The following is a 27,061-nucleotide window of genomic DNA, read 5'->3' as shown; positions in this document are numbered from 1 at the left end:
ACAAAACTCTCCTCCCAAGATATCAAAATTTGCAGCAGATCACAGAGCCATTTCTCACTATTGTAATTCTCTTCACAAACTAAACTGGCTTGAGCTACCTAACCTCCTCACTTATACACAACTCATCCAAGCACACAAACTCATTTACAGCCTCTCTCTTTGTCCATCCCTAGCCACTACCTTTGAAATGTATGAACCAGAATGACTTCTAAGATCTAATTCCCAAAAACTAATTAAATTGCACAAACCCACACGTCCAGCTGGGAATCACCTAATGTCCTTCTCTCTTGCACGCCTCTGGAATTTTCAACCATTTCCTATCCACATCACCAGCAGTTTCTCCTCATTTAAAACCTTGCTGCACTCACACCTAACTTCACAGTGGAAGTGCTCCTGTTCCCATCCTACCTAATCCTTCTAATACCACTTCCTACTCTCCTAAAATGAAATACGCCTTCACTGCGTCCTATAGTTCCACAGGTCTATTGAACTATTCGACCATCTACTTAACAGTTATCCTATGCTGCTACTTTTGTGTAAAAAAAAAGTTTTTTATTGCTGTTTTACAAACTATACTGACGCATTCTTGTTAACCTTTTCTTATTATATTTACTTTGTATTCCTGTGAGATAATCTGTAATGTAAATGTGCAATGTGTACTATGTATTTTTTTATTTTTCTGGAGATTTTCTCCCTAGGACTCCATTGAAAATGGGCTTCTTGTGGCCCAGTTGGAGTATCCTGGCAAATAACTAACTAACTAAATAAATAAATAATTAAGATGCATCCCACCAATATTGATTTGGTATTTGTTACTGCACACCAGCCCTATGGCCGACTATCATTAATCCTGCCATGATCCCACCTTCCAGTCATTCACAAGTAGAAACAGTGCTTTTAGATTTATAGTCCTAATGTCGCCAGTCATGCATGTTTCTTATCTATTTTTTCCCTTTCTGACGTCACAGCAAACCTGCATGCATCATACATATCTACGGACATGTCGGTCTGTTGTCATTATGATGTTATAAATGGGATGCAGTTGATTGGTGGTACCGGTATATTCATGAAAACAATGTACTAGATGAATTGTAAATAACACAAACGTACCTGAAATACAGAAAAAATAAATAAAATGAATTAAAATAATAAATATGTGTGACGTAGAAGAAAACTCAATATTTGACTTGCTGCTTTCCCATTTATCCTATTACTGCAGTAGTAGATGTTAGGAGTATCTGCTGCTTCACATCACATATTTTATATTTATTATGACTATTCCCATGCATGAGGTCAAAGTGCAAGTGACCAGAACTTTGAAGTCCAGATTAAGAAGGCAGAAAAATGAAAAAAGCTTGATATTTAAAAAGGTGAATACAGACATTGCAATTGTTCAAAATTCACAAATGTTTAAAAAACACTATAAAAATGAATGGATAGTAATACAAGGGTCAAATTACCCTGAACCCTTCTTGTGGTGGGACAGCCCTCCACCCTCAGCCCTCACACTAATATATTCTAACCCTACTGTTATACCTTTTGGCATGTGTTTTCCTTGTAAACTCAGGTATTCGCTCATCTTTGATGTCTATTTGGAATTAGAATAAACAAACAGAGAGAGTAGGGTGACAGAAACACTAGTATGGAGGTGGGGGGCTTGAAATCTACATATGCATGCCCTTGTTTTTACAGTGCTAATGTCCTTAACATTTTTACATTTCATACATTTATTTATGTTTGATTCCATATGTACATCAGATATTGAACTACCAAGAAATATTTCTACACACATTTTGCTGTGAAACATCAAAGATAAATAAAAAAGGATTAACTTGGCTTAGTCAAACTTCAATAACATAAGCATTAAGCACCAATCTATGTTTCTGATTAAAGAATCCAGGATTTCAAAGGTAGGCTTCATGATTCCCTTCCTTTGGTTATTTATGCAGAAAATGAACACAACACTGTATAAATGCAATTTACTGATGACATTCATGGCAGTCTTTTTTTAACAACTCTAACATCAAACTGAATAGGAAGGTAAAGTAAATCTATATATTTTAAGCATGGTTCATTTTGGAATTTCACAGTTTCTTTCTTTTAATTTCACTCATCTGTTTCATGAATTCCTGAAACAACTTTGTGTGCGTGTGCGTTGGTGTGTATGTGCGCGTGTGTGTGTGTGTGTGTGTGTGTGTGTGTGTGTGTGTGTGTGTGTGTGTGTGTGTGTGTGTGTACGTGTGTGCATGTGTGTGTGTGCACGTGTGTGTGCATGTATACCTATGTATCAGTGTGCCTGTGTAAACTGACAGAGGAGTATATGGCAGTGTGTATCTTTGCAAAGTTTGAAAGTTGTTAAGTAGCAGGATGAAAAGAGTTTGTACTAAGATTTCTGAGACAGACCTTCTTTATAAGTAATAATGCCATACTGAAATTAGTCAGGGTGGGATATGATCAGTCATTTTAAGGAACTGTTTTTATCCACTGCACACTTAAGGAATAGTTGAGAACAAAGTATGCTGTATCACAGTGTATCAAATGTGCTGTGAGGCATGTGGTGATACCATGTTTCTTGTATACCCGGAAGTGGTGATTATTATGACATATCTGGGACTCTAGTATTCTTCCACTAATGTGATCTGCAGTTGTTGGCTGGTCCTAAGATGGTGATAGTTGGCACCCAGTAACTCAGAGTCTCTGATTGTGGGCTACTTTTACTGTGTTTTTAACATTTCTGCCACAATGTGTACTTTGGATAGCATGATGTACTTTTCTTTTTTATACTTGCAAACCAACTTGAATTCATTGGCTAAACTAATATTTGGTTATTTATCCAGCACTTCTATTCATGCTGTTTTCAGATATTTTATTTCCATCTGTATTTGCAGAGCAAAACTGAATGCTGCTACACATGATATTTTTGTTTTCCCATAAAATAAAGGCTTGGCTTCTGTTGGATTTTACAGATAACAACTGCCCCCTTTTTGAAATGTTGGCACTCAAAATGCCAACTGTGAAAAGCTGAAAAAAAGACCAAAAACCAAGAGATGATCATATAAAAATCAGTCTTCTCCTTAAAACTTCTTTTTGTGGGGGCCAAGCTCTGCCATACAGCCCCCAAACTTATATACCAACTCTGACAGTGCCACACCTCAGAGAAAAGGGAATATTCTTAAAAATGGCATGCCAGACTTAATATATAAAACTCCAATCTTTAAGCTATTCAGTCTCCATATTTCAGGACTCACTCTAGCAGGTCCCCACATTTCAAATGGTTACCATAATGATCTCTATGTGGGGAATGAAGATGCATCTTAATTTTGCAGCCAGGATACTAAGTATCTGCTCCTTTTTACCTGGACTAGAACATTCTTTCCTTGTTCCTGATCAGTATTAGGGGATTTATTTGCAAAATATAAGTGTAAACATGTTCTGGAGTATTTCCGTTGTCTATTGCTTTTTAGACCACATAACTTAAATGAATAAGTATTATATAATTTGCATGTGATATATGCTTTGTTTTTATATGCATATAAGATTATTTTATGCGTAACATTGTTATATATTGTTGGATTATCATCAGCAATACTTGTTATATTGCTGGTTTACAATTAATATCATCCCATTACACACATGCATATAAAATTGTTTTTCCTCAGTTATTTTACTTTCTTACAATGCTGTCTGCACTAACGTCTATTACGTCATGCTCTGTTTGAACTTTGATCTTAAGCATATCTCTTTGTGTAAGAGGTCATTATTATTTTATCGAGATCTTTTATTTACTCCTCTTGGAATTGGTTAGTTTTATTTTATAGCCCTCTGATTTGCCACCATCAGTTTTACATCCTCAAGAGGTATCAGTCTTGGCTGTCCATTATTGTAGCTAGATAAGGACCATGACAACATATAATACAGGTCGCATCCATTGGGGTGCATTAGGCAGTTCTCATTGAACTCCAAGATTAGTCACTGTTACACTGCCTCACTGCCATCATATAGGGGAAACATCTGTAGGTAGCAGTCCTTCCTGGTTCTGTATGGCATCTGTAAGGCCTGCTTACCATTGCAGGAAAATAAGTAGGACATGCAGTGCATTGGCACCAGCTAGGGCTCTGCTAATAAACATCAAGTCAGCCTACATCAGTTAAGCACCTGAGACTTATTTCTTGCATAAGATCAACCTATATTTCTTAGAGAGATCTGGCCTAATGGCAATTTGTGGACTCCATGCAGCTTCTATCATTCCATTTCAGGTCTTTGTTCATTGCATTAGACCTAGCACTATTAAGTTTTACTTTTGCTGCGTTTTATTTCAGGTTATGGCACAGAGTTTTTTTTATTTCTTTACTATTTTATGTGTACTGAAGTTGTATTTTGTATTGTTTGTACTGTAAACAGTTCTTAACTGAAAACAATGACCCCAAAAGTCCAGTTCCCTACCTGTAAAATGAAAATGTGATCATCTGTTTTAAATCCAGCTATATTATTCACACTCGCACAACAGTGCAAGAGTAAATTGTAAATATCTCTCTGTTGCTATCAGCCATGTCATTTTGGAGTCTTTCTGCAAGATCGTGTAAACCTCCTCATCAGCTCAGTGTTAGAACACCTTAATAGTTTACTTTGGTATAATTTTTGAACTTGGTGGCAAAGCATGTTTGTTGGTCTGATGGGTTTTCTCAGTTTAATTATCCATCCATCTTTGAACTGTGGCCTGTTACCCTTGTTGGTACAGTTTTCCTCGGGACACTGTGCAGATGATTGAAATCAACCAGTAACAACCTATAATGTGATCAACTCAGCATCTTTGAATCATTTTCCTCGTGTTGCTTGGGATTTGCAAGTATGAGCATCACAAGGAGCTGTGAGACTGAGAAATTGGGTGGATGGCAGAATGCAGATTGTGACCAACATGCTTTTTAATGTACATATAGACTGGATAACAGCTATTTACACTACTAAATGGAAACTTCAGTGTTCTTGTCTGCTGATATTTGTATACATCAAACTAACTATGCTTTTCTGGAGTGTGGACAGGTTATGGATTCCAGCTAATCCAGTTAACTGGAAACCTTACATACATACATACATACATGCATACATAAATACAAATATTTCAGACATGTTGGGGAAAACTGGGATTCACTATCCTTCCCCTCATTTGCAATATGTCTGCCGTGCGATCCAGGAACAGCCTGCAGGGGTGTGCACGAGAGCTCCTGCACTAATTCTGCTTGGACTAAGCCTTGGTATGCAAATCACCCCATTTGCATGTGAAAGCCATGCAAATGAAGTGATTTTGCAATCCAGGAAGCTTGCAACAGTCCGTGCAAGACTAGTGCTATCTGCAGAAATGTACTCGGTTAGTAACCGAGTACATTTCTGCAAAATCCAAAACGGAGCTATGACAGCTCCAGATAAAGGCTGCGTATCATGTAGTAAGTATGTCAATGGCCAAGTATAAGGCCATTGGTATTGCAAACATAAAAAAAATACAAAAATCAACTTTTATTTTTTTAGCCGATCTCAGCTGTTTAAGAATAGGGCAGCGGCACGCAAACGGGATCGGGGAAAAATAATAAAATAAACCCAAAATAAGCAGTCTAACTAAAATCACTATTCTGCCATACAAGTCAATGGCAGGCAGAAGACAACATGGCCAGTGAGTAGTGGTTGCTAAGGGGGGAGGCTCAGTGTGAGACATGTAACTATGCATTAGCAAGCAATCCTATGCAAATGAGGGAAAGGATAGTAAATCCCAGTTTTCCCCAGGATGTGAGTCAGGTCCCAACAGTGTAAGAGTAGGAATAGCTTGGTGCAAGCCTAGGAGTGAGGTGACATCATGGGGGTGAGTGTCAGGCATACTGTAAGCGGACTGGAGCCCTGTGGCTTGGGTTTGCTCCTAGCTTAACACAGCTAATCTAGGGGTGTGTGCATAAACTTGCTTAGCACTCTTTAAAAAGCCTAAGGGGGTGTGCACGCAGTGCACTGGGTTTTACAGGAAGAAAAAATGAGACTAAACCAGGAATAGCAGCAGTGTGCACATTTGAGAACTCTGTTTATGTGGTGCGCACACGAACGTAAATAGGAAGGCAATGGGAAGGGAAAACAGCAGTATGAAGGTAACCAAGGAGAACTAGCTAGCTGGCAGGTGAAATTTATCAGAATCAGCCAATTACACAGGCAGCAGATCAGCCCAGCCCAGAACACTACTATAAACTAAGCAAACACTTCCCCTCTGGTTTTTCCCACACTCTACACCACCGGTGTAAACAAGCTGGGAACTTTTAACACTCACAACAGCAAAATGATAGGGGCTGCAATAGCTATCATACAACTTGTGGAAGAGGCTGAGGGTGGTGAGGATGTGAATGCTGTCAACCAACCCACAGTGAGGAGATGGAGAAGAGTGTACAGACCCAGGGTAACCTACCAGGGGCTACATGAACTGGAGATACTGGCGTGCTATAAGGTCGTCATGGACCTCCTACAGCAAGTTGTTGAGCTGTGCCGGCCACGCCTGACACACAGAACTCAGAGGGGGAACCCATCCAAGTGGATACCAAGGTATGTGTAGGCCTAAGAATACTTGCTACAAGTACCTTCCAAAGGCCAACTGGGGATATAATGGGGATTTCACAGGCATCAGCATCCAGGGTACTCTACCAGTTCCTGAATGCCATGTTAGCACATGTCGGTGAGCATGTATATTTCCCCAACACCTGTGAGGTGTTGGCCAGCAATATGCAACTGTTCCACCAAATAGCAGAATACCCTAAGGTAGTGGGTGCAATAGACTGCATGCACATACGCATCAAAACACCTCCCAGTGAGGAGGGTAGTGTCTACATCAACCACAAGGGCTTCCCCTCCATCAACTGCCAGGTCATGTGCGATGCCCAGGGCATAATAATGAATGTGTGTGCTGGCTGCCCTGGAAGCTATCATGATTCCCACATCTGGCATCTGACACAGCTGTACCAGAGATTTGCCAGTGGGGACATCCTTCACGGTCATCTATTGGAGGATGCTGGATACACACTGGAGCCGTGGCTGATGACACCCTTCAGAAATGCACACACACCCGAACAAGAACTCCATAATGAGGCACATGCACAGACCAGAATTATAGTAGAGCGTGTGTTTGGGATGCTCAAGTCACAGTTCCGGTGCCTGGACACATCCGGTGGAGCCTTGCAGTACTCACCAGCTACATGTACCCAAATTGTCCTTGTATGTGCCATGCTACACAATATGATCCTACGGAAACAGCTGCAGCAGGAACAGCATGGGGCTGGGCCACACAGCCACCCACCATTGCCAAGGCCAACACAGGCACAGAGTGACTTGGAGGAGGAACAACCTAAGCCTGCCCCAGTAGGTAGAAGGAGGCATGCCCAGTATGCCCTGGCCTTGGCAAAGAGGCAATGCATAGCACATACACTGACACAGGAGGGACCCAGGGAATAACACCTCTCTCCAAGTCTCACATACAGTAAAAGGGATGTCAAAAATTACACTACCTGTGCCTAACCATGTATAGGGAGTGTACTATGTGCATCTGACATAGGCAACCCTGCAGCACCACCCTCAATACTGGGACACCCACAAGGTAAGTGACTCACACATGCCAGTCAAGGGGGTTCACATACCCAACAACAGTCACAGCCAGCAGGACAGATGTAGACAAACACAAACAAAGGCTATGTTACGGCTTCTGAATGAGGCCTATGGGTAACCCCCCCCCCCCCGGCCTACACAGGCAGACTACAGCAGGTCAGGCAGTGGGATGTCAGTTCTGAAGGGTAGGAAGTCAGAAACTAATATGTAGGTAATTAAAAGCTAAGATCTGCAGTACACTGTTATGCCTCTAGCCAGAATGATAGGTAAGACTACAGACTGAAATGAAGTACCTGACATACCAGTACAGTCCTAGCAAATGTGTACTAGTGTCAGGTGTGCCCTCCCCATACGACATAGGAATGTAGTCACAGTCAGGTGTGCCCCGCCCCTAATCCTGTGTAGAAACATAGAAATAGTTAGGTGTGCCCCCCCCATCCCACGTAGACATATAGTAACAGTCAGGTGTGCCCCACCCCACAATCCTGTGTAGAAATGTATAGTCAGATGTGCCCCCTATCCTACATAGAAATATAGTAACAGTCAGGTGTGCCCTTCTCACAATCCTGTGCAGAAATGTATAAATAGTCAGATGTGCCCCCCCAGCCCACGTAGACATATAGTAACAGTCAGGTCCCCCCCCCACAATCCTGTGTAGAAATGTAGAACTAGTCAGGTGTGTCCCCCCATCCTATGTAGAAATATAGTAATAGTCAGGTGTGCACCCCCTACAATCCTGTGTAGAAATGTAGAAATAGTCAGGTGTGCCCCCCCATCCTATGCAGAAATATAGTAACAGTCAGGTGTGCTCACCCCACAATCCTGTGTAGAAATGTAGAAATAGTCAGGTGTGCCCCCCATCCCACGTAGACATATAATAACAGTCAGGTGTGCCCCCCCACAATCCTGTGTAGAAATGCAGAAATAGGTGTGCCCCCCCCATCCTACATAGAAATATAGTAACAGTCAGGTGCACCCTCCCCACAATCCTGTGTAGAAATGTGTATCCCCCATCCCACATAGAAATATAGTAACAGTCTGGTGTGCCCCCCCCCACAATCCTGTTTAGAAATGTAGAATTAGTCAGGTGTGCCCCCCATCCTATGCAGAAATGTAGTAACAGTCCATGCCAAATGATCCACGGATACCCTACAGAGACAGCATGCTACCTGTAGGTGTACAGCACAAAGGCCAGCACTGCAGTGCAAACTACCTGGACTCAATCCACACATTCAATACAGACAGCCATACTGGGCATGCCCACACACTTAGAGTAATAAAGGCAATGTCAGTCAACAACATACTGAAAGGTCATACTGGGCATGCTTATACACAAACACATGAAAGCCATGTCTGCAAACACCAGTGGACTAGACATATCTGGCAGCCACAGATATTAGTGCAGGCACTCCTCAGTATGCACCACACATGCTTTGCACACACAGTGGATAGGAATACAGGCATATATGTAAGGACAACACACTATAATAAGCCAAGGTGGACATACATAGATGTGTGGAAGAGGGTGACTGTGACAAGGAGCCATCCAGGGCTCTCCCACCTAGCACACAGCCAAAGGGCCACAACCACACAAGGGTCTGACATCACACACTGCAAATAATAGCCACCAGTATCTGTCACCAATACAGAGTATGTGTGCACATGCCAGCTATACAACATGACTGTTCAAGGAAGTAGTCATCTAGCAGATGTATACACGTACCTGTGGAATATGACCCAGGTTATGCGCGCATGTGGCGTGTCAGCCCCTAGATGGATGGGTTATGGCCCATGCACACACAATACCCTCCCCATGGCCCCACTATGACAAGCCTGCTGAGGTCATCTACTGTGAAATACACCTTTGGGAGAGTTATATCCCAGGAATCTCTGTGCTGCATCCCATAACTGTGTACTGCTGTAGTGTAATAAACTAGTTTGGTAGGAGTTCTACACCCAGCCTTGGCAACTGTGTGCATGTGTGTCTGTCCTACTCTGTGTATGGAGCTATGCTTTTTAGGGTGGTCACACTCCCTACAATTTAAATGCTCTGCTTTGGTAAGGCTGCTGATGTCATCCACCTAGAAATACATCCCTGGAAAGGTTGCATCCCACTAATCTCTGTGGCGCATCCCATAACTACATACTGCTGTAGTGTGATAAAATAGTTAGGTAGCTGTTCTACTCCCAGACATGGTAGGTGTGTGTCTGTCTGCCCCTGTCTGTGTAGAGAACAATGCTTTTTAGGGTAGTCACACTCCATACAATTTGTATGCTCTCCTTTGGCAAGGCTGATGATGTCATCCACCTAGAAATACACCTCTGTAAAGGACATAGCCCAGTAATCTCTGTAGCGCATGCCATAACTGCATACTGCTTTAGGGTGATATTGATCCCTGTTAGGGGTTCTATACCTACGCATGTCGGTTTTGGATGTTTTGTGTGTGTTTCAATGTCTGTGTTAGGGAGCAATGCATTTTAGGCTAGTCACACTCAGTACATTTTCAATGGCATACTTTGGCAGTCCTGCTGATGTCATCCAATGTAAAATACACCTTTGGGCAAAGAGTACGCCAATAATCTCTGTGGTGCATACTATAACTGTGTAATGTAATAAACTAGTTAGGTAGGGGTTCAACTCCCAGACATGACAGGTGTGTGTGTTTGTAACTTATATCCTGTGTGGAGGTGAGTGTGTGACACTTGGGCCCAATGAGGGGTGGATTTTGAAAATGTCTTTTATGGTGGCCGTATATCACAATGTCCACTGTACAGGGATAACAGATGTGAAATAGCCGCGAGGCTGGGGTGCAAATCCATACCCATACATGCAACATCACAGCCAGGCAATCACAGTTAGTAACCCCAGTATTACACAGAGCACACTTTCAACCCATGTCACATACACACACACACACACACACACACACACACACACACACACACACACACACACACACACACACACACACACACATACATGCCAAGGCAACAGCCAATATATGTGTTGTACACTGCATACTGGCGACTGAAAGTAACTATGGAGTGATTGCAGTGGCCTACAGATGCCATGGCACACTGTTCATCTGTCCAATAGGCATGTACATGCAGACAGTGCACCCTCCCCATGTTCCCCACTGGACACCTGCAACACCTGTGGTGCCATTACATGTCACCCACAAAGGGCATACCATGCCTGTAAATATGCCCTGTATGGACAGATGCCACTGACACCAGGGAATGCCGTTAGCATGCTATCAATGTAGGTGCAGGGTTACCAGTTCCTACCACAGGTCGTCAAGACTGGCACATCTGATGATAATCTGTGTTCGCATTATGGGCTCAACACCCCAGGTACAGTTCCACATGTCACTGTACATGCATGTGGGAGGTGTGCACATCCCAGACACTGTCCATGTCATGGACTAGGGAACACATACATGGCAAACAATGCACAGCACTGGCCACACGCAATAGCCACCCAGGTGACTGGATGGTGGATACAATACCCACCTGTGTGGGCAAATGCAGAAACCACAGGCCTGAACCACAATGCAGACCATTGTCATGTGACCTGATGCCAAGGTATACCCATCACCTAGCCTTGTATAGCCATCTGGCACTTTCGACCACCACATACCCATGCAGAAATGCACTCATGCATGTCAGTACTGGCACCTTGTGTGTTTGTGTGTGTGTTGTATGATGTGTATGATCATATCCACACTCACTACAACCCTGAGTGGCATACTGAAGCATACTGTAATGTCAGACACCTCCCCATACCCTTTGCCCATATAACCTCCGTATGACCCATGTGGTGCATGTGATACCTGCACAGTAATGTGTTGTGGCAATCTCACTAGGGATGAGCTGTATCTCTGGCCCAGCCAAGTGTGTCAATGTGTGTGCGTTCCTATGAGAGTGTGGCTGTGTTGATGCTGGCACCTGTTCATGTGGACAGGCACATGTACATCACCTACCGTATAGCTACCATATCCGTGTTGCAGATGTCACTCACCATCACATATATGTTCTGCGGACTCCACAACAGGTAACATATGTGGGACATCCAACAACTACATAGGACTGTGATAGCACTACATAGTCATCAGGGGTTTGATACTCTGTGCTGGTAGGTGTGTGACACAAACATGCTTAGGTTTTACACACCCACCCTTCCCTGACTTGTCATTGCCTCTGACTGCCTCTCCCACTCCCTCACTGGTGGATGTGGAAACCTTAGGCAGCAGCATGTGTATTTTAGGTAATGCTCATGATCAGCTGATGGCCTCTGCATGAATTGCAGCCCTCCCCTAGCTGATTGCATGTGGAACAGCTGTGGTAACATTCCCATAGCCAATTGCATGGAAACACACTCCAATATCTAGGAACATCATGTTTGTGTTGGTCCTTTTCATTCACTGTGAGCAGGAACCCGTTCTGTTGTTTGGCAAACAGCATCTCAGATGGTGTGGGGATTTACCTCTGACAGCATACACTGTGGAAATAGGCCAACAAACAGGAGGGAGTATGCCTGGCCTGACTACAGACTGTAAGTGCTGCTATACTGCATTCGGAGTAATGTTGGTTTAACAGGGTGTGTGCGGATATGGCTGTCCTACATGTATTAAAACCTGCCATGACAGCTGTATGTTTATGAGGACTCCCCATCTGTAGAGTCATCTGCAGACTGTGCAGTGTGTGGTGCGTTTGGTGTCATGTGTTACTCACAGAACATGCATCTTTGAAGTGCAGAAGGTAGTGTGAGGATTGCAGTCTGTAGATGGTGAAAGCCATGACAGTTACTGACTTCATATCCCTCATAGGACATATGTTGCAACAAACACTGTTACAACAGTAAATGTATGATGTTATCACAGCAGCGTGCCAATATTGGCCCTGTGTATGTGCTTCCAGCCACAACTCAGTCAACTTTGTATATATGTCATGCATTAAGAGGTGCATATGTGCTGTACACCATAATTAGTGTCATCATATCTCATAACAAGCCAGTGAGATATCAGACTGCTACACATGTTATGTACAGTAGGGGTTATATTTGATGACATAACCTGGACATACTGTGGTCATTTGTACAGTACTGAGGTCTGTGTACTTATGGTGAATGTCAACAGTGTGTGTATTGTTAATATGTACCTTTGCCTATGTACAGACTGTGATAGTTGTCATTATCCTAGGTCCCGTCCTATCTGATGTTACATGCTGCTCCACTGTATGATACTGTATTGGCTTACATGTTTGTAGGGCCATACATACACATGTCCCATTCCACAGTCAGACATCAGACCAAACTGTGTAGTGGCACAGTATATGTAGGGTTAGTGTGTGAGTGGCTCATATGAGGATGGTGTCGAACAGATAGTCCATATACTGTAATATCATGCTAGCTTGCCATATGTGGCTGTGGCTGTGTTCTCATTGGTTGCGGTTATGCACTTTCACACAGGTGTATCTTACCCTGTGCTGTGACATGTCTGTACAGCCTGGTATATTTGCAGGTACATATGCATTCTCCCGTAGGAGATGTAGGCCAGTGTTGAGCCAGTCTTACTGTAGCATGCACAGTGCATTGTTACATGCCTAGTAGCTTAGTGTACTTACCCAGTGAGATGTCATGTGCAGATACTTGCCAGATGTACTGCTGCCGGGCCTCCCTTAACAGTCATGTATGTCAGACAGAGCAGTGGGATGCTGTACAGATGTATGTCAACATCTAGTGGGTAGTATGTGGCCATGGCACCACTGTACCTGTGGTTTTTACATGTCAGGTCAGACAGGGGTGTGTGAATGCATAACCTATGGTGGCATATGTATACCAGTCGTTATGTGTTATACCCATCTACATGGATGTTAATATCCATATTGTCAGGCATGGTACACATGTTTTGCACTAAAAGGGTTCTGTGTATACCTCTGGACTGTACAGAGTGTGTCAGAATGTCCACACATATTGGCCAATATCTCTGCTGCAGTCGACAGGGGTAGTACGTGCTAGTAGTGGTACTTTACTATGATGTCTTTAGAATGTCTGTCAGTAGCCAATGGCACACATGTGGAAAGCAGGTGTGACCTCCCTCACACACCATGTCTGTGAAGACAATCCCAATTACAGTAGCAATAGTATATAGAACTGTAATAGTACACAAATAAAGGTTTTCCATTTCTGCAAACCTGTGTGTGGTGTTTTGTCCTATGACCTCTCTGTGGGTATATGTTGCAGGCAATGATTGTCATTTGTATGGGTGGCCCATACAGTGTCCAGGTGTTCAGGTATGAACTTTAGGCATAGTGGCTGTTCCATGTTTTGTGCACCTTCTACATATGTATCTTACTGTACATATATCTGCGTGTGTATATGTAGTCACATGTATATTTTTATATGTGTATATATATATATATATATATATATATATATATATATATATATATATATATATATATATATATATATATAGTACTTACGTATTATCACAACCAGATTTTCGCGGTTGCGGTAATACGTTTGTTGGACCAAAAATGGATTGTGGGACTAAAAGTAAGACAGAATTTGATGTTTTCTTTGGGTACAACATAGTTTGTTCCAAATTAGTAGTGTAAATTAACTCAGAAATGTGAAACTTGCTTTGCGTACATCAAAATTGGTTGCACTGCTGACAGTGCAGAAGTGAATTGAGGACGCATGGGAAATGCTAGTTCGTTTTTACTGCATGATGGATTACTATGAAATTGGATACTAAACTTTTTCCTGAGAAGAAGAATTCTGGAGCAACACATTTGTTTGGTAAATAACTAGTTTTATTTGATATACTGTAGGAAATAATTGAAGTTAAAGGTAATAGCAATCTGAGCAATCAAACAGAGACGAGGGTCTTGACAATGGAGGCTAAAGTTATGAAGAGCATTCTTGTAGTATTTGACAGAAACGTATTTTTTTTGGGGGGATAGCAGTTATTGTTGCAATGTTTTGTGGATGTTTTGCATAGTATTCATGTGGATGTCTTCCGGATGTTTTTGAGCAACATATCTGTAAATATTTTATCGCTGATTAAGGAAGCATACTTGTAGATGGTTCACTTGTAGATGGTTCACTTGCTGGGTTGCACTTTTTGTATGGAGTAAAATTGTCTGCTATTGCTGTCAAGATTGCATCAAATAAGTCTTTCTTTAGTGTGAGCTGTGTTTCATGCCAGATATATTCAATTAGGTAGGAGTCCAAATGGTATTTTGCAGTGCCTCTCTGTTTTTTGTTTCTCCACTTAACGGATCCCCACATTCTCTCTATGTGTTGTGTATGCACTCCTGTGTTTGGATCTACAAAGTTGTAGTTATGGTTTACTTTTTCATGACTGAAACCAGCTTCTTCTAGTTGTTGAGTTTGATATGCCTGCCATGAATCTGAATAAATAGTAGTGCCCTGTTTAATGTATTTTTTGATTTCATTAAATAATGTTGCGGCTGTTCTATCAGGAACTTTTACAAGAAAAGTCTCTCTTGTCTCCCTACATATCCCTTCAAATACCCACTGTTGAGGGAGAATATGGCCAGCATTACTTTTACGTCTAGTAAAAAGAGTCTTGTCTATTTCCACAAAACACCCTGGCCCTCCGATTTCTTTCTTGTCCTTTTTCTCCATTTCTAAGACACAGACATCACGTAAGTAGTTACTCCAGTCTATGACTGTCTTGTCAGCCATGTCCAGTTCTTCCTGACAGAAACTTATAGATGTCATCTGCTTTGCCCAACAATAAATGAAGCGGACATCGGTGGTAAAATTAATTCTACTTCCTTCAAAGAAATTACTCACTCGAACTCCTATGTGTTGGTAACATTTTTCTGTATTGCATTTCCAAAAAATCTGCTTCCCATAGTATAATGTCATTGAATGTCTGGAACAGCATTCTTTACTTGTTGATATAATGCCATATTGCTGGAAAAGTGCTATTGACTCCTTTTCTGTCTTAGGTAGATCCCACAAATGCATTGTATTTATAAAGGTTGTTTTTGGGATTAGTTCACTACCACTGAATATCTACATAGATCATCTTTACTAATCTGAAGTATAACTTTGACAACATTTACAGGCTTGCGGCTGGGGATATGGAACGTGTATTACACATAGCGGCTGTGTAAAATGTATTTACAGTGACAAGATGTTGGAAAACAGCATAGCTTGAAAGAAGCATTCATTCCTTTAAATTTACAATGTTTTTGCTACCTAAACAATGTTTTTAGATGAAGTTGACATTGTCAGTGTGATTTTGCATACATTTCTTTTTACATTTCCGCATTGGGAAGCAAGCGCTATTATCTGGTTCTGATAATATATATATATATATATATATATATATATATATATATATATATATATATGTATCTGCATATATGTGTCTGTGTATATGCATATATGTGTCTGTGTATATGTATCCTGGGGATGTTGATAGCTTCCACATTTTACATTTCCTATGGGAGCCAGACTGTACTGCATGATATGTTACCAATATCAGCCTGACATCATACAAGTGGGACGTAGTACTGTTAACATCTTGTGCCCATGTCATGTCAGGTCCTGGTTATGGGATCTTCAACACTTGGTAGTGTATTGCAGAGCAGATGTGTTTGGCTGTGGGGGGGAGGGTATGCCTATTCGTACAAAACGTATGTTGTTTGGGGCCTCTCAACCTTATTAATGGTGCATGTGGACATATTTGTTTTTGTTAATCTACCATTGCTATCTACAGATGTATGGCCATATATACTTATATAGATACATATATGCCTGCTTACATATATATGACTATGTCCGTATATACCAAAATAGATAAATATCTGCATACACATATGTACCTTGCTGTGTATATGTAGACATATAGGTGTAGACATATATATGTGTCGATGTAGGCATTTGCATGTATACATGTTCATATATATTTATATATATGTATGTATTTCTAAATATATATATATATCAACATATATAGATATGTTGTATCTGTTTAGATATTAATATATTTGCACACACACACATATGTCTAGATGTTTGTATACATTCTCTGTACTGTTGTATGACTGGGTTGGATGATATGTTTCTGAAAACATCAGATTTATGTATGTTTGTCATGGTTTAGTGGCAAATCACTTTGTCTATGGTGTGCAGGGCCCTGGGTTCGAGCAAAGAATGGGCCATTGGACACAGAGTGATTAAGGCACTTTAAAGCAGTTGTAAGCGGGTTTGCGTGGAGCTAAGCACTGCTAACTACCGGTTACAGTTTCTTATATTGTTTTAGCTTTTGAATTGCTTAACCTGTGTAGGCAGTGATTATCCCCATGCAAACAGGCTTAAACCCGCCTACTCCTGCTTAAAAGTGCTTACTTCCACTTACCCCCATGCTAATTTCTTTAAAAGAACAGAAAAAGTGGTTGATAGGACAGTGGTGTAAAAAGGGGCACATAGAGGGAAAGACAGTAGGGAAAATAGCCAGGGATGTGCAGGAAGGGCGTAGGGAAGGTTGATAGCCACCCATTTCTTCTACAGCAACAGCCTATGCATATACACTGAATTTGGAGGTAGATTCAGATACTCAAACCCCTGGGTGGGGGTGAGGACAATAATAATTTGCTGTGATGCCAATTAGACCAGATTACTTGTGTCCAGTGGACACGTGTGCAAAATGAACAGTTATGTATGGAGTGATTTTTTTTTTTTTTTTGTGGGAACAGATTGCTCTTTTTTTTCAGGTGAGAGTGGGATGTTGGGGAGGGGTAGTAGGTGTATTTGGGAGGTAGGTTGGGTAGGTTAACAGACAAAACAAACAAGACGCATACAGGGGCAGTATATGACGCATGTGGGGGGTAAACACCTTGGACTGGGAGGAGTCTTTGGAAGTCGCAAGCCCATGATCCCCCAAATGGAAACAGTGGGACTGAGGTCCTCACCCATAGGCAGTCACCACTGTACCATCACAGCCCCAAAGGTGACTGTGTTGGGGGCTGGGTAGGAGGGGCAGGCTCACCCTCTAATTGCAGCATGCGTCCCTCAAGCTGGCGCAGCTAGTCTCAAATCTCCCTGTCAAGCTCCCTACACACCACAGCCCGGTCCTGATGGTGGGTAACAGGTACCTCTATGCCCCTGCTCCCAGGGGGGGCCAAGCCCCATCCCCTGAGGCAGTTCCACCCGAAGGTGGTGCAGGGCCAATGGAGGAGGAGGTCCCAGGCTGGGCCCCATATGTGCTGGTGCCCGGTGCCATGGCCAGCTGAGGTGGGATAGGTGGGTCCACTGGGATCTGCCTTCCCATACAAGCTATGGTGTTGCAGTTTTAGGACAGATATCGGTTAGTAATAGTCAACAGCATTCAGGATTAGTTATAATAGCATGCATAGGTATTCCCATTAACCCAAGACACCAGATTTACAACAGTTGCAGGGTGAGCAGAAAACATGCATATATGGGACAACAGTGGCCATTACAACAGCATTCAGGTTTCATTGATGGCAACAGGCCACCAATATGGGAGTATATTAACATGGCACATGCATAGAACCAAATGTGAATATTTATAAACCAATAGGACATATGTCCCAACAAAAGATTGGAGTGTACACATACCCATTTAGGTGTGTGTGAGAGAGAGGTCAATTAACAACTAATATATCCCTGTAGTTTTCACAACTTTCTTAGTCACTGCAGTGATCTGTCCCTTACATGTATTATTACAATACCCAGTGGCCTTACTTTGTACAATGGTATGTTTGTAGATTAGTATATATGTGGACTGTGTTTTACTTACAGTCTACACCTCTTATCTGTTTTAGCTGCTGAGAAAATATTGTTAACACTACCTTACAAATTCTACACATGCTCTCAGATTCCATGCTTGTAGACAGGTATATGAGTGAACTGCGTTGTACCTAGAGTCTACACCTCTTACCTGTTATAGCTGTGGAGGGGGCTTTGTTGACACTACCTGACAAATTCTACACATACTCCCAAATTCCATGCTTGTAGACAGGTATATGAGTGAACTGTGTTGTACCTACAGTCTACACCTCTTACCTGTTATAGCTGTGGAAGGGATTTTGTTAACACTACCTGACAAATTCTACACATACTCCCAGATTCCATTATTGTAGACAAGTATACAAGTGAACTGTGTTGTACCTACAGTCTACACCTCTTACCTGTTATAGCTGTGGGGAAAATCATTGTTAACACTATGTGACAGATTCTACACATACTCCCAGTTAGCACTACCTACTGCAAAGCCCTCAGACTTACCCTGCTGGGACAAACCTTGAGTCAAGTCCTCCCACTGGTGCCAACTGCCATAATTATACAGAAGACTGCTAAAGTATGTTCTGCTAAGTGCACTAGTCAATAATACCTATATTGCTGCTCCCGTGTAGGCTACTCTTTTGCACACACCTAGGCTGCACCCTGTTTCTTCTTCTACCCTGCTTTCACCAGTACTCCTTCCTCCTTGCAATTACCTGTTCTTGCCTATTACATCTATTAGCTTGCCTATAAACCCCTGCTTGCTCCCTCACTCGTCTCTCCTACTCTGAATTGTCCCTCCAGCACTTTTACTTTTCCTTCTTACCATTTCCTAGTTTTGCTCTATACTTCTGTTCTTCTCCCTTTCCTTCAGATCTTTCTCAGACCATCTTACTTGCCTGCCCCAACCCCACCACCTCTCTTGTCCTCTCGACTGACATAGTTACCTGCTTACTGATTGTTTCTTCTAGGTGTGTACCCTGCTCCGTTCACCCTCACTGCGTTTGGGCTCACTTCACTCCCCCTACCCTACCCCCATTCCCACCCACCACCCCCAGTCAATTATATTTATACTATCCAGTCCCTCCCCTTCCTGTCTCCACCACCTGTCAGGATTCACTTCCTGCCTTCGGTTCCCTCACATCCTCTCTCCACCCACATCTATAATCACATCAATTTCTATCCATAATTCACCTCTCCCTCCAAACCTCCAATAATCTCATACCCTACCATGTATCCTCATTTCTTTATCACTTCACTTCTCATACTTCTTTCTACACTTACCTCATATCATTCCTTCCTACCCAACCCTCATATTCACTCACATACTTTAAGCCTCTCTAAAGATCCTCCTTCTACCTGCTCCTTTACCATATCACCTTCACTTTTCAACTTTTCATTAAACTGTCTACACAAACGAATAATTCATCTAAACCCTTCAACCACATGCATATCTAAACTCAAACTCTATAACTATCATTTATTTTTCTCACCACACATACTTTTTACAATGAACATTCTCCTCTCTAGAGACATTCATCCCAACCCAGGTCCAACCACCTACTCTCTCTCCCACATAACTCACAACACTCCCTCTTCCACTCTCACTTCACAAACTTCCAGCCACTCCCTTCCCTCAAGTCCTTGCCCTTCCTCACACAAAAACCTAAGTTTCTATGCACTAAATATTAAAAGTCTCACTAATAAAATCACTGAACTACACACATGGATTGCCCATACCTCCCCTCACATTCTTTCAATATCCAAAACATGGCTCAAATCACACATTACAAATGATGAAATTCTCCCTCCTAGTTATAATATTTATTGCTCCTATAGATTCCCCAAAAAAAGGGGGTGGGGCTGTCATCCTCTACTTGAACAGCCTCAATCTCTCACCTATTGACATCCCCATCCCAAACTTCCACCGAACTGAATTACTCATTTTCAATTGTCACCTTAACCAACATAAGAAATTTGTATCACTTCCATTTATATTCGCCCCAGTAACAATATCCCCATCCTTGAAAACATTCTATCCTGGTTTTCCCTCAACTTACAATATGAAAGCCTAATTCATGGAGATGTCAACATAGACTGGTCCAAACGTATAACTGACTCCCCTCAACTTAGTATAAACCTCCATGGATTTCAGCAACTAATAACATCCACCACCCACTACAGCAAAACCTCTTCCTCCAGCTCCACTGCAGACTGGATACTCACTAACTTCCCCAACCTCTACCATAGCCTAGCTACCCCTCCAGACTCCCTTAGTGATCACCTCCCCACTTCCATTCTAAGGCACTCAAGCCAAACATTCAAACCACACTTCTACAGACACTGTCACAAACTTACTAACTTCAGTTCCACTCATTTTAACTCTATTCTATCCAGCATCAACTGGTCCTTCCTTAGGCATCTTCCTCTAGACAATGCAGTCAGTAAATTCAATAACATTTTTTAGACACCCTCAACTCTCTAGCCCCCTCAAGAAAAATTAAAATAAATCTAATTATGCTCCCTGGATTACCAAAGACACTAGAAACCTTACGCACAAAAGAGACAATGCCTGGAAAGTCTGGCTTAAGAGAAAAGAACCACCCCTACTACAAAACTACAAATATCTACGTAATCTTGTCAAAAATAAAACCAATAAAGATAAAGGAAATTACTACAACTCAGCCCAATTTAAGGACAAGTCCAGCCCACATAAGTTCTGGTCAAGTCCAAACAAGATTCTTTCTCCTGGCCGGCCATCCAACCCCTCCCCCTACCCTAACACATCTCCTCTTGAGACTGCTACCCTCCTCAATAGACACGTCATTGAAATTATCGAAAAACTCCCTCCCTCCAACTCTAAGTTTACTGCCATCCCCTCTCCCTCTTCTCCTTTCAAGCTCTTTCCACTTCCTATATCAAAACTCTTCTTCTGAAACTAAAACCCTGCTCTCCCTCTACTGACAACCTCCACTCTAGCTTCCTCAAACTAGCAGCTGAGTCTATAGCATATCCTATACCTATTCTCATCAACAGGTCAATCCAAGAAGCCACTGTACCTCTCATTTGGAAATCCTTTTTCACAATTCCCCTCCATAAAGTTGGAAACTCATCAGATCCATCTAACTTCCGACCAATCGCCATCCTGAACCCTCTCTCTAAAATACTTGAGAAATGCATTCATTCACAACTTCTTAACTATCTCCTCCAGCATAACCTATTTACTCTCACTCAGCATGCTTTTCGCCCTAACCATAGCACAACTACTGCTCTCCTATCATTTACTCATACTATTGCTGAAGCCCGTGACAACAACAAACTCATATCCTGTCTCTTCCTTGATCTATCCAAAGCTTTTGATACAGTATCTCACCCATTGCTGCTAACTAAACTGGCTAATCTCAGCCTTTCAACTACCTCTCTATCCTGGTTCTCCAGCTATCTTTCTCACAGGCAGCAATCAGTAAAATAGCTGCCTTCCTGCTCTCCTTATATTCCAGTCCCATTTGGTGTCCCACAGGGCTCCATCTTGGGTCCCCTCCTATTTAATGTATTTACTAACGAACTACATAAATCATGTCAACAAGCCTCCCTCATCCAATACGCTGATGACTCCACTCTAATCTCCACCTCTAGCAATGTCTCTGAACTTCTCGCACTAACCCAATATATCTTTGCATCTACTGAAAAATGGCTATCTTATAACTTACTCATTTTTAATCCAAAAAAGACTAAGCTTGTACTCTTTCTCCCCCAGTCCCTCTCTCACCACAAGTCCACTTTTACCATGACATCCTTCAACAACACTATCATAAAACCTGAACCCCAAACAAAGCTCCTGGGAGTCATCATTGATGATGAACTTAAGTTTAACCCTCACATACTTCACTGTATCAAAAACTCCACTAGAAACTAGGATTACTATATCACAATAAAAAGTTCCTTAATGTAAACGCTAGACTCTCCCTGGCTCAATCCTTCCTCCTTCCCTCCCTTTTTTATGCAGCCCCTATTCTAACTACAATCCAATCTACTGCTATGCTCAAACTACAACAGACATACCACAAGATAGCTTGATTTGTTACAGACTCTCCATACAGGTCTCACCACTGCCTAGCCCTAAATGCCCTTCAATGGCTTGAACTCCCCCAAAAACTCCTACTACTACAATTCCAAATATTACAGACTATTATATACAAACCATCTTCTTGCCCTGCTCTATGCACCCTGATATCTCACTTCTCCCCTTCCAGGACCCTCCGTAGCTCTAACCAGCAACTTTTAGATCCTTACCATCCAAAATGTAATGTTGGGAAACTTCTCTATAAATGCTCTGTTGTCCAAGCCTGGAACAAACTCCCTATATACATCCGCTCCATTTCCCACTCTCTATACTTTAAAAAAGAACTTAAACAGTATCTTCCCAACACTAAGACTTGCCCCTGCCATGACCCAACCTAGGTTAATAACCACTCCTATCTCCACTATATGTTAAAATGTTCCAAATTATTTCTACCTGACTTTGGATAGTTTGTTTAATAGATTAGGCACTTTGCATTCAGTGTTAAATTTCAAGCTTACTTTACTCCCTTTTCTAAACTCTGCCCTCTACTATACTGAAGTACAAATCTTTTAAATTTTACAGTAATTTTTAATTAATATTCTTGTTTGAGATTCATGTTTATTGCATTATTTTTTTGTAACCGGGAGCTTTTCTCCTCGGGTCTCCACTGAAAATGGACTATTACCCCAGTTGGACTAACCCGGTTAACAAATGTCAGTAAAGTAATACATAAATAAATAAGATTCCATGCTTGTAGATAAGTATATGAGTGAACTTTGTTGTAACTACAGTCTACACCTCTTACCTGTTATAGCTGTGAAGAAATATTTGTTAACAGTGCCTGACGACTACTACACATACTCCCAGGTTCTATGTTGATGTTATACACATACCTAATAATCCATTATTGCAAAGACTCTGGTCAAGGCTTGACAGCATGCAGGTGTTAATGTGACATATTTTGGAACAGCTGTCATGCATTTTAGGTGAGATGCTACAATGACCGGTTTGTTTTCATATACATTCTCTTTTTATGTTCAGGTTTCACTATCCATTATATGTCAGTATTAGCTGCCTACATTTCTTAGATAATCTCACTGATTTGTCAGGGGAACAGGTTACCGGACAGCAGATATGGGCCATTTATCTGGACATGCTGGACAGATCAGAACAGTTGAGGGGTATGACTATGCATACAGCTTACTACCTGAACATTCTACCACAGTCTGTAGAGTTGATGGTTATGATTATGCTTACAGCGTACTGAACATTCTAGCAAAGTCTGTACAGTTGAGTCTAATTATGCATACAGCTTTCTATCTGAACATTCTCACAAACTCTGTACAGTTGTGGGGTATGATTATGCATACAACTTACTACCACTCCCGGGATTTAAACCCCTGCTGTGTGTGGTAAAAATATTACAGGTGACATCACGGCACACTGTGCTATCAGGGAATTGGTGTGAAGCATTCCAATTGTTTCTAAGTCTCCCTCAGTTGTTCTATATGACTGACCTCTTGGGGCTTCCAACATTGTTATACTGAACTTCCTATACATTTTAACTGCGTTCAACAGTGTGGGTAACACTGCTTAATACAACAGTACTATTTATAGAATGCAACACTACAACATATGAAAGCAGAATGTACACAAGCACTCCAGGGGTTCTACTTTTATTCACAAGATATTACACCTTTATTTACACACAACCTATATGACAGTCTTCCTGCCATAGCATCTGGTTTATTCAGTACATCACTTACACAATACATTTTTATACTGGTACAACACTTTCTACAACTGTTGTTTTTTGTCTTATGACAGTACATGCAAGATTATTACTAACCTGCCTCACGATGCAGCCTTTGCAGCCTAGCAGCATGAGGTTGCTGGTTCGCAGCTCATCTGCAGCTGTCAGAGAAATACAGTGATATTTAGCCATTACCTATCTATAGTATACACAAGTTAGGCAATCATTATCTACGTAGTAGAATGGGTATGTAGTGCTGGGGCATCGGCCATCTGCCTTGATTCTTGGATCCACTGCTCCAAGTTATCACTCTTCTGCCACTTCAGGTCAGCATGGTGATGCCTGAACTGCTCACCAGTCCGGGGGATACTAGTGGCACTGGTGAGGTCATGGGTGAGACTATCCCAAGCCTCCACTTTATACTGAGAGTCCTGGTACTTGCCCTGCAGTAGTCTCTCCTCATGGTGTTTTACCAGGAGCCATGCCATGAATCTGGACTCCTGGGAGCCCCAACGCTGCACTCTAAATCGAGTGCCTTCCCCAACTCCAGCCATTCTGCCTACAGTAGGGAGCTGCAACCAGTTATGGGAATTATTGGTGCCTGTGGGGTTTAAATACACCTAATTTCCTACACTCTCCCATGATTGGACAGTTTTGAAAAGGCTAAGCTATGGACACACCTGCTTACCTAATGCTAGCATTGCTTAAAGGGGTATACCACTGGGCAGACTGAGTTAGCCGGCCTACACATTGCTTACACCACGTAAGCTGAGGTGTGCAATGCCTAGCATTGCTTAATATTTAATTAGCATTATAGTTTCCTTTTGACACTGATTTATTATTTATTACATGTTATATCTGTGTCTGGTATCTGTGATTCATGTGTACGTACACTGTATGTGGTCCTGTGGACTTTAACACTTTATTACAATAACACCTCACATCTGGTCTTACTGCAGTACTCCAGTTCACATATTTATGTTATGTAGCAGGTTATACAACATCACACTGTACATAGATTCATTTCACATGTTCAGTTTGATTTTCCTATGGTGAGGATTTGCTTGTTGAAACCTCACTTGTATGTACTGCTCTGAGGGCTTAGTGGTTAACTACTATGACTGTAGTGTACAGGGTCCTGGGTTTGAGTCTTGCAGAGGCTATTTATTTTCTTGCTGGGCAGAACACGGTTTGTTGGATACAGAGTGATTAAGGCACTTTAAAGCAGTTGTAAGTGGGTTTGCATGGAGCTAAGCACTGTTAACTTCCGGTTACAGTTTCTTACACTCAGTTAGCTTTTAAATTGCTTAGTCTGTGTAGGCAGGGCTTACCCCTGTGCAAGCACACTTAAACACACTTACTTTTGCTTGCATATGCTTACTACTGATTATTTGTGCTTAAACCTGCTTACTAGTGCCTTATTCATTATGACACTGTCACTTCACATGTTCATTTCCTGCAGTACTCCAGTTCATAAATATATGTTATTTAGCAGGTTTTGCAACAAAAATATTGGTTATAACATGTTTTGCCATTTAAAATAGACTGTGCTACAGTGGGACTCGAACCGGGAATGCCTGCTCATTAGACGAATACTATGCGCACTACACTATTGCTGTGCTGCTTCATGTGCATATATCTTCCTTGTTATCCTCTTCAGCCTTTTAAGCTGCTTTAACCCTAGCTAAGCGATGGGCACACCTGTGCACCTACGGTTAGCTGTACTCGGATTTTTAAAAAAAGCTAAAGGGGTTTCTTCATTTGATTTTTATGTACTGTTGCTGTTGTACACATGGGGAACTGTTGGTGGGGATATGCGGACACCTATGAGTGATCTCGCTCATTTCTTACCACTTTCTGCTGTTCTACATTGCAGAGGAGTGTTTCTTCTGAGAGCTCTGCTCTCAGACACACCCCCTGCACTTGTACACGCTCCATGTAAGCCTAGTAGCTTGGGCAGTGCACCTTCATTAATATGCATGGCTCACTGCCGTCCTGCTCCTAAACGGTCACTTCTGTGCAGGACTAAGATAGCCCTGCATGAAAGATTAGTGAATCCAGGGGTTTATCTTTTATTTTTCTGATTAAGCATTTTTCTATACTAATTGAGATACTTATCACTGTAGTGTATAATAAATTACAATCAATAACCACCAAGAATACTATCTATTTTTGACTTTTGCAAGTGTACATGAGATCAAATCCCAAAATGTCTCAACATTTGAGTCTAAAAAAATGCACTCATAGCTCTTAATGGATTTGCTAAAATTAATTTAATCATGCAGGCAATATACTTAAGTTATAATAGCTGATTTTGTGATAATCTTAAATGTGAAAAACACTCATCTTATGTCACTGCAGGGAGGAAATATACTTTCTCCAAGATACTAGTTCCTCAGAGCTAATTAGGTAACAGTGTGAACAGGGTGAAGCCCTTGAATGAAGAGTAGACATGGGATGGGTGACTTTGTCCTCAATGTGAAAACAGCCTTTAGACTTTCTTTTTAATGCAGGTGAGGTTCACATTCTGACATACATAGCTATAACTTGGAGCCAACCTGCTACTTTCCAGTCAAAATATTCATGTCTGTTGATTTTTGCCTTACACCTTTTACCTATATCTATCATGTTTCATTCTATGGCACAGTGTAGACAATCATTATCTGTACCGTCTAAAGGTACAATGGTGGTAACATCAAACTTTCATGTACCATCACATAATAGAATTCTGGCCAGTACTGGTTGTTCTTGACTGCTTCAAGTTCCAATCTGACTTAAATTCAATTTGTAGTTAAGGTCATCATTATTAGGATAACAATTTATTTCATCT

This window comes from Protopterus annectens, chromosome 3.part1 (genome assembly GCF_019279795.1).
Source record: "Protopterus annectens isolate FY-2018-M chromosome 3.part1, PAN1.0, whole genome shotgun sequence".
In the NCBI taxonomy this organism is placed as follows: Eukaryota; Metazoa; Chordata; order Ceratodontiformes; family Protopteridae; genus Protopterus; species Protopterus annectens.
This window is presented reverse-complemented; position numbering follows the sequence as displayed.